Genomic DNA, 11,050 nt, shown 5'->3' on the forward strand with positions numbered 1-11,050 from the left:
TGCTGTGTATGTAAAATGGAATACTATTTAAACATAAATATATATATTATAGCAATTATATCAATTTATATATAATTTTATCAATGTTGTTTATTGATAGAAATTATATTGTTAGAATATGTTATTGATAAATTGTAGATGAATGTCTTGACTAGTATATGGAGTTATTTTTGCAGTACTATATATCACATCTGGAAACTTATTAACTAGATTATTTTTTCAAGATTCTGCTTGAACATTTTTACATAATCTTTGGGGACTTAAAGTATTTTACAAGTATTTTTTTTATTGGACAGTGTTTGCCCGTATGATATATTGCAAGTCCATTGCTAGTCATGAGCATAGTTTAATGATTAAATATATACCTATATATATTTATATTTATATGTGAAACGCATTTGTTTCAAAATGCATTTTTTAAACAGTATATTAACAATGTTATTAGCATTAAATATATATATATATATATATATACATAATGGATTTTCAAAGGATTTTTCATAGCTTTGAATATATCCTGATCTATTTTTGAAATTAATATTTGAATCCCAAATATAATTAATATAATTTATTTTCATAAAGACAATATGAAAATATATATTTTCTATTGTTTCATAACTAATTGTAATCTGAATAAGAAGTAATTATGAACAGAAATAAATTCAGTTCATTTTTATTATATTTTTATGAAAATTAGTATTTTGAATTTTTGGTATGTATTTTATACCTGAGTTTTTATGCAATCTTGAATTTATTAGTTATAATTAATTCATTAGGAAGAAATTTATTTTATATTAACTATGTTTCTATTGTTTATTAACTATGTTTTCCTTGTTCTGAATTCTTGTTTTAATAAGAAGAAATATGCATGTTTTTTGACAGTATGCTTTTATGAATATGCCTTTATTAATCTTTTTTTTACATTTTTGGTTAAAATTTGGTTCAAATTGTATTTAGGGTCGCATTTTTGTTATATCTACTGCCACAGTCTGAAATCTTGATCATGGAAACAATAGAATTGGTAGAGAATGTTTTTTTATTGATTTTATTTATTTAACATGATGTATAAAAATATTGATCTGGTATCAATGATATTTAAAACCAATGATCTAAAATATAAATTTCGTTATTTTTATATAAACATGGATAGTACTTAATTTTGAAAAATTTGAACAGTTACTGTATTAAAATTATTCATATTTCCTCTTACATTTTATTTGTTATGATATTGGGATCAATGATATTAAAAGTGTCTAATACAAATTTAGACATTACAAAAATTTTTATCGATCCATTTAATTCAATTAAATTTTTGAAACACATGTCGCACATGTAATTTGTTCACAGCTAACATATTTGATACTGATTATATTAATCATTAAAAGAAAAACTATATGTACAAATGTATTTGGTGGAAGTATATATAAATATACGAAATTTTGAATCTATTTTTGATTTTTTTTTATTATCGTATTGTGAATATATAAATATATTTATGATTGTATTATATTGAGTTAGTATAATATACCACTTTATATTCTATTAACATTATGTTTTAACATTATGTGATTATAACCTTAAAATTAATTTTACACTTTTATAAATTTATTTATTTTATTCATAAGCAAGATGTAAAGGTGTCCTCTTAGCTCGCCTCCATTGCACGAATCCGTACGGCAAATCTGTTCGCAAAGTGCGCAGACATTGCGAACAGAATTCGCCGTCGGTATTCGTGCAATGGGGCGCACCATTAACTGCACCGCACATTAAAGGTGCTCCACACCCAGTGCTGGATTTACAGTAGGGGCTACTGCCCAGAGCGGCATATTTTTGGGGGCGGCAAAATTTGGATAGTGAGAAAAAATTCTATACAATATAATTAACAACATTTTTTATTTCAAAAAATATAATTAACAAAACATAATACGATTGCAGTGCAAAATTTGGGTTGAAATAAACCAAATTATTATTATTAAAATTTATTATTTTGCCTTGCCTCCCTCTCCAAGCGTAAATTATCGAATTGGTTAATAAGTTATCAAATTTGGCAATTTGACTAATATAAAGATCCGTATACATGCTGCAAGTTTAAAAAAATATGTTCTTCAGTTCTCGAGCCCTATTAAAATGACGAATTTGTGCACTCTAGCGATGCATGGCATTGTGCCTTAAGACAAATTACTGAAAATTCCCGTACTGAAGATAACTTTGGTCATATGGCCAAAAAAAGTTGGGTTGGTGTGGCCTGTGTTGGCGTAATTGGTAGAATGATGGCTTTGTATCAAAAGGGTACCGAGATCGAATCATACCTCCAGCCATAAAACGGAATTCAGCAGCACGACTAACGTTGTGGTATTTATTTATTGTTGAATAACACGAAGTTAATATTTAGATATAACAAACTAACAAGTCATGAGGCCGAAAAAAGCAGAATGTACGTGGACTGTGTTAGCGTAATTGGTAGAGTGATGGACTAGTACCAAAAGGGTACCGAGCTCGATTCATACCTCCAGCCAAAAAACGGAATTCAGCAGTACGACTAAGGTTGTGGTATTTTTCTATTGTTAAATAACACGAAGTTAATATTTAGATATCACAAATTAACAAGTCATGGGTCCGAAAAAAAGCAGAATCTATGTGGCCTGTGTTGGAGTAATTGGTAGAGTGATGGCTCCGTGCCAAAAGGGTGCCGATTTCGAATCTTCCCTATAGCCCAAACACGGAGTTCAGCAGTACGACTAACGTTGTGGTATTTATTTATTGTTGAATAACACAAAGTTAATATTTAGATATCACAAACTAACAAATCATGGGGCAGAAAAAAAGCAGAATCTATGTGGCCTGAGTTGGCGTAATTGGTAGAGTGATGGCTTCGTACCAAAAGGTTACCGAGTTCGAATCATACCTCCAGCCAAAAAACGGAATTCAGCAGTACGGCTAATGTTGTGTTACTTAATCATTGTTAAGTAACACAAAGGTTACTTATAAGTTATTTAGATATAACAAACTAACAAGTCATGAGACCGAAAAAAAGTGTGATCTATGTGGCCTGTGTTGGCGTAATCGGTAGAGTGATGGCTTCGTACCAAAAGGGTACCGAGTTCGAATCATACCTCCAGCCAAAAAACGGAATTCAGCAGTACGGCTAATGTTGTGTTACTTAGTTATTGTTAAGTAACACAAAGGTTACTTATAAGTTATTTAGATATGACAAACTAACAAGTCATGAAGCCGAAAAAAAGTGTAATCTATGTGGCGTGTGTTGGCGTAATTGGTAGAGTGATGGCTTCCTACCAAAAGGGTACCGAGTTCGAATCATACCTCCAGCCAAAAAACGGAATTCAGCAGTACGGGCTAATGTTGTGTTACTTAGCTATTGTTGAGTAACACAAAGTTAATATTTAGATGTAACAAACTAACAAGTCGAAAATGAAGCCGAAAAAAAGCAGAATTCATATGGGCTGTGCTGGCGTAATTGGTAGCATGATGGCCTCGTAGCCAAAGGGTAGCGAGTTCGATTCGTACCTCGGGACACGAAATTGTGGAATGAGGCATGCACGGAATCATATCCGTTCGGATTTGGGACCCCAGGTATGGGCTTCCGATAATCCGGACTTCCGATTATCCAGACTTTCGATAGTCCGGACTTCCGATTATCCGGTCTTCTGATAATACGGACCTTTGATTATCCGGACTTCCGATAATCCGGACCTTTGATGTTACGGACTTACGATTGTCCGGACTTCCGATAATCGGACCTTTGATGTTCCGGACTTCCGAATATCCATACTTCCGATAATCCGGACTTCCGATAATCCGATTATTGTTGCTAGGTAACCGTGTTGTTGCTCTAACACAAAATTAACGCAATGGTTACATAGCAACGGTTGATGGGCAACGAAAATTGCAAAAAGAAATAAACAAAAACGGTTACATAGCAACGGTTGATAGGCAACGAAAATCGCAAAATAATTTTACTGAAAATTTTGTGTTAGAGGTTAACCATTACATAGCAACGGTTGCTAGGCAACGAAAATCGCAAAATAATTTTACTGGAAATTTTGTAATGAAAATTTTGTGTTAGAGGTTAACCATTACATAGCAACGGTTGCTAGGCAACGAAAATCGCAAAATAATTTTACTGGAAATTTTGTCTTAGAGGTTAACTTAGAGGTTACATAGCAACGGTTGCTAGGCAACGATAATCGCAAAAACAAATAAACAAAAACGGTTGCTAGGCAACGAAAATCGCAAAATGATTTTACTGGAAATTTTGTCTTAGAGGTTAACTTAGAGGTTACATAGCAACGGTTGCTAGGCAACGAAAATCGCAAAATAATTTTACTGGAAATTTTGTCTTAGAGGTTACATAGCAACGGTTGCTAGGCAACGAAAATCGCAAAATAATTTTACTGAAAATTTTGTCTTAGAGGTTAACCATTACATGCTAGGCAACGAAAATCGCAAAATAATTTTACTGGAAATTTTGTCTTAGAGGTTAACTTAGAGGTTACATAGCAACGGTTGCTAGGCAACGATAATCGCTAAAACAAATAAACAAAAACGGTTGCTAAGCAACGAAAATCGCAAAATAATTATACTGGAAATTTTGTCTTAGAGGTTACATAGCAACGGTTGCTAGGCAACGAAAATCGCAAAATAATTTTACTGAAAATTTTGTGTTAGAGGTTAACCATTACTTAGCAACGGTTGCTAGAAATTTTGTCTTAGAGGTTAACTTAGAGGTTACATAGCAACGGTTGCTAGGCAACGATAATCGCAAAAACAAATAAACAAAAACGGTTACATAGCAACGGTTGCTAGGCAACGAAAATCGCAAAATAATTTTACTGGAAATTTTGTCTTAGAGGTTACATAGCAACGGTTGCTACGCAACGAAAATCGCAGAAACAAAACTCTCTCCCCCCTTATCTCTCACCCCCCCCTTATCTCTCCCCTCCTGTCTCCCCTTTCCCTATTTCTCACCCCCTCTCTTGCCTCTTCCGCGCCTTTTTCATCCCCATCATCATCGCACTCGATGGGTGCTCCGGGGACTCGCACACCGGCGCGACACTCTCTGTGATGCACCCAGTTTTTCAACCGGCGCGACCCAGTGGTGGTCGTCGCGCGGAACCCTCACCCCCCTCTAGTCCCCCCTCTTCCTTTTTCGAGGGTGGGACCACAGGGTCGCGGGTTCGTGAACCCCACACCCCCCTATAATCCCCCCTCGCCTATGTTCGGGGATGCTGCGGGGTTCATTAGGGGATGATACGGGATTCTCGCGCGTATCTCTCCTCTCAATCGAGATCGAGTGGAGCATACCTGGGGTCTCCAATTCGAACGGATGTGATTCCGTGCATACCTCGTTCCACAGCGTCAACAGCCACGCTATTTTGCGTTTTGTGTCCGGAGGTATGAATCGAACTCGGTACCCTGTTGGCATGAAGCTAGCACGCTAGCAATACGCCAACACAGGCCACATCGAATCTGCTTTTTTTCGGCCTCATGACCTCTTAGTTTATTAAATCCAAATTTTATCTTTGTGCCGTCTTACAATAAATAAATTCCTCAAAGCGAACAGCACTACTGCTTTCCATTTTTTCTCCTAAGGTATGATTCGAACTCGGTACCTTTATGGTACGAAGCCATCACTCTACCCATTACGCCAACACAGGCCATACAAACCCAACTTTTTTTGGCCATATGACCTGTTAGTTTTTTTTCGTTTAAAATATACAATATCATCTACCTTGCAACGGTTTACTAATGTGATCGTCGTGGCGTCGCGCGTTAGGAGGTGGGAGTCAATGGAGAGAGCAGGGTAGCAGGTTCGAGACGTGGTAAAGGTAAGCAAGGTAAGAGTGTTAGTTCTTAACGTAGGTAGGTATTAGGTTAAGGTAGTGTAAAGTAAGGAGAAGGGGTGGTAGCGTAAACGTGTCGGTGAAAATTAATACAATTGATATAATAATAAAATTATCTAATAAAAATAAATTATCTCAATAAAAATGAAGATGTCATTGTGCAAAAGAGGAAAAAAATCAATTTGAGAAGTTGATCTTTATTGTATAAGTCCGAAGTTAAGTAAAACTGACCAATATTTAAAGTAAATTAATTAAAATGAACTAATTAACACTTTGAATAATAGTATAGATTAAAGTGAGTGAAAAGTGTTATCATTTTTGACATGTTTGAAATGAGTGAATAACCATAGATTAGTCTATTTAAAATGATCAAAGTCATAACTTCATTAACTTCATTCATCATAATAGAATTAGATTACAAAAATTGTAATATATTTTATGAAATTTGTTCAAAATAATAAATCTTCGCCGAAAAACGAATTAATGAGTATATTAATGTTTATGATAACATCAACAAATATATTAATGTTTATAATACCTATACCTATACGGTGTGTTTCTAACATATATCACTGAAAATTGTGTGAAATGAAACACTCCAAATAAAGTTTAGTTAGTTTTATCCAAAACTTCCAATCAATGTGTCACAGTATTTAATAATACAATTATATTAATTTATTCTTACAATTACAGTAATGAAAATGACAAATACATTAACATTTGTCTAATTGTATAATATATATATATATATATATATATATATATATATTATAGTATATATATATTATAGTATATATAATAATAATAACAGTATGATATTAAATTAAATGATATTTATAGCTAAAAATAAGAAAAAAAAGTGCACCATTTAAAGAAATAATAGAAAGTATAATATTTAAACAATAGAAAACATCGGTTTGACACATTAAATGTTTAAGGCACTCGACTAACATAAGGGTTTGGAAAAAAGCAGAGTCTATTGTCAACGCGTTTCTACCGAGTCAAAGCAATGACGCAGAGTTCTACCGAGTCGAAGCAAAGGTTTAAATATGTTTGTAACATGTTTAAATATTTCTGTAATTTACGTTACAGCATAATGTAATATGGCCATAAAATGGCTCATAATTAAATTAAAACAAAAAATTAAATTAAATACAATATATTTATTCATTATTTCATTAACTACTACTATTATATAAACATGTAAAAATTCAAATCATGAGTTAGATATGAAATAATGAAAGGAAAAATGTGTGTTTTTGACATGTTTATATTGAGTAAAAATCCATGGTTTAGTAAATAATGAACAAAAAATTACATGATTAAACGAGTCAATATGTTTGTATATCTTGACAAGTGACTTGGGACCTTTCTAATTCTTAAATATATACTCAATATAATATATGTAAAGCCAATCGGTTGTTGTTCACTTCACTTTGTCTTGATTTATCTAATTACAAAAGACATCGAAGTCATCAGAGGCCAGAAGTTTAAGACATCCAAACATGATAATGAGGTTTATCGGTTGCCGGTCACTTCACTCTGGTCTTAATTCGTCAGAATTGATAAATGAATTTCTCCCATATTACCTATAAAATGCAAAGACATAAATATTTATGTAATTCAGTGAGTGGTGAATAAAAAAAAATTTCATGAGCAAATGAGTTAATGTGTTTGTATCTCTAGCAAATGATCGAATGCCTAAAGACTCACAATGAAAGAAAACAATAATGGTATGAATAAAACAAGGAATTTAAAAGGTTAACAATAATTGTATTCAATATTTAGATAAATGTATTACAAACATATAGGTTCTTGACATTGGCTTCTCAATGCAACACATAGTAGAATCTTGACAAGTGTTCTGGGACAGCACGATCAGCAGCACTAGTCAAATTAGCAATTCGATACAACCTGTAAGAAAGATTTATTAATATTGTAATAAAACAATATTGTACAATAATTAAAATACTATAAACTAAATATGAAACTATTTGAACAAAACATTAGTCAACAATTTACATGAATACAAATCAAGGGGCAAGAAACCATAGGGGGGCAAATGCAGTGGCCTAAGAGACCAGGGTACAAGTATAGACCGGGGTGGCACAAGTATAGACCGGGGTGGCACAAGTATAGACCGGGGTGGCACAAGTATAGACCGGGGTGGCACAAGTATAGACCGGGGTGGCACAAGTATAGACCGGGGTGGCACAAGTATAGACCGGGGTGGCACAAGTATAGACCGGGGTGGCACAAGTATAGACCGGGGTGGCACAAGTATACACCAGGGTGGTACAAGTATAGACCAGGCCGCAGGCCATTCGAGCAAAATCCAAGACATTCGAGGAAAAGTAAGAGGAAAGCCTGAAGTTATGTCAAATATATCTATAAAACTAATCAATAAGTTATTATTTAACAGAATTCTTAATTCTAAGTATAAAAATATTCTAATACTTATATTTGTTTGCACAACGAATGTTTTAATATTGAAACTTCTGTATATGCAGTTTTCACAATGGAGCCATTCGGTTGCTGTTCACTTCACATTGTCTTGATTTATCGGAACTGACGGATGATATTTTTTTATCATACCTATAACATTAAAATAGTTTTAAATATTCATGTAATATAATTAAATTATTTTATAAGTAAATAATTAATGGAAATTAAAACAACAAATTGAACTAATACAACGATGTATTTATATATTTGATAGATAGATGAATATATTGTAAGTATTCAAGTCATAACCCTTGATTGAATACACAAGTAGTTTTTGCTCTTTCCAATGCTAACACATCAGCACGTATCTTCTCTATGAACACCATTGAATTAATGTTGTTTCTGACAGCAAGATAGGTCCAATGCAGGCACGTGTGTAAGCATCCTGAAGCGATCATTGCTTACCCTGTAAACAAAAGCATTTAATTAGTAATAATTCAGACTACTATAATACATTATAAAAATGTAACTCACTAAGTGTTTTCTTCTGAGCCGTTTCACTAAGTCTTCCTAAGTAAACTGCAACAAGTGGTTTTTATTGTAACTGATCAAACTACGTTATTAAAATGTTAGTATTGTTAATGAGTTAGTAAGACTACTGGTAAGAACATGCTTAAGACTAAACAGTTACAAAAAGAACCACTTGTGCAAATTTATAAGAATCAGTGTTCCAAAACCCAAGCAGTTGATTGTCGACTGATCCTTCATGAGCACTTACAGTCTGATTAGAATCGATTGATTCAGAAGTGGATAATTGAATCTGAAATGAAAAAAAAAAACAAAAGATTAGAACACGTCTTTTAAAATGTTTGATAAAGGATACAGACGGCCTGATAGATACTTAATAAGTTCTTACTGTTTGATGGATTGAAGGCGATGAGGGCTGTTGATTCAGAAGTGGATAATTGAATCTGAAATAAAAAAAATAAAAAATTAGAACACGTCTTTTAAAATGCTTGATAAAGGATACAGACTGCCTGATAGATACTTGATAAGTTCTTACTGTTTGATAGATTATAAGCGATGAGGGCTGTTGATTCAGAAGTGGGTAATTGAATCTGAAATAAAAAAAAAAACAAAAGATTAGAACACATGTTTTAAATTGTTTGGTAAAGGATACAGACTGCCTGATAGATACTTAATATGTTCTTACTGTTTGATGGATTGAAGGCGATGAGGGCTGTTGATTCAGAATTGGATAATTGAATCTGAAATAAAAAAAATAAAAAATTAGAACACGTCTTGTAAAATGTTTGATAAAGGATACAGACTGCCTGATAGGTACTTGATAAGTTCTTACTGTTTGATAGATTATAAGCAATGAGGGCTGTTGATTCAGAAGTGGGTAATTTAATCTGAAATAAAAAAAAACAAAAGATTAGAACACATCTTTTAAAAAGTTTGATAAAGGATACAGACTGCCTGATAGATACTTGATAAGTTCTTACTGTTTGATAGATTATAAGCGATGAGGGCTGTTGATTCAGAAGTGGGTAATTGAATCTGAAATAAAAAAAAAAACAAAAGATTAGAACACATGTTTTAAAATGTTTGATAAAGGATACAGACTGCCTGATAGATACTTGATGAGTTCTTACTGTTTGATGGATTGAAGGCGATGAGGGCTGTTGATTCAGAATTGGATAATTGAATCTGAAATAAAAAAAATAAAAAAATTAGAACACGTCTTTTAAAATGTTTGATAAAGGATACAGACTGCCTGATAGATACTTGATTGGTTCTTACTGTTTGATGGATTATAAGCGATGAGGGTTGTTGATTCAGAAGTGGATAATCAAATCTGAAATAAAAAAAACAAGAGATTAGAACACGTCTTTTAAAATGTTTGATAAAGGATATCGACTGCCTGATAGATGCTTGATAAGAGCTTACTGTTTGATTGACTAGAATCGGTTGGTTCGAATGGGGCAGTTGATTCAGCAGTGGAAAATTTAATCTGAAATAATAAAAACAAAAGGTTAGAATACATCTTTTAAAATGTTTGAGAAAGGATACCTACAACCTGATAGATACTTGACAAGAGCTTACTGTTTGATTGATTGGAGTCGATAAAGTCGGTTGGTTCGAATGGGACAGTTGATTCAGTAGTGGAGAATTTAATCTGAAACAAAAAAAACAAGAGATTAGAATACATCTTTAAAAATGTTTGATAAATAACACATACTGCTGAAGTAGGTAAAGTTATCTGCAGGTTAAAATTAAATATAGAAATCCCAGATTCAAACTATTTCATGGATTGATAACATTTAGTGCTCACACTTTGTCCTTAATTGATTTTTGTATCATGGCCTCCAAGAACGCGCTAAAAGTGATGAAACAAAGTTAATGCTTCAATGTAACAACTTATGCATATCAGAATATGAATAAATTGGCGCAATGCTGTATGGATTGCAAACGGCAGCAGCTGTTCATAATTGACAATAGTTTAATAATTATATAATTAAGTAATACATAATGTCGAATGATTCAGATTATTACATTCTTGTTTAATAGTGGATTATTGTGTTAGTGTGTCAGTCAAAACTAGAACTACAAATGATACCTACATAACTTATTACTACCCCAAACTACTATATTAGCATGCAAGTAATTATCTGAATCATGACATTACATAATATGCTAACAAAGTAGTACTTAAAAAAAATTGATACGATCGCGTCAAA

This window comes from Ctenocephalides felis, unplaced genomic scaffold (assembly GCF_003426905.1).
Source record: "Ctenocephalides felis isolate EL2017-DRISC unplaced genomic scaffold, ASM342690v1 CF-g0.4_SCAFFOLD_01604, whole genome shotgun sequence".
Taxonomy (NCBI): domain Eukaryota; kingdom Metazoa; phylum Arthropoda; class Insecta; order Siphonaptera; family Pulicidae; genus Ctenocephalides; species Ctenocephalides felis.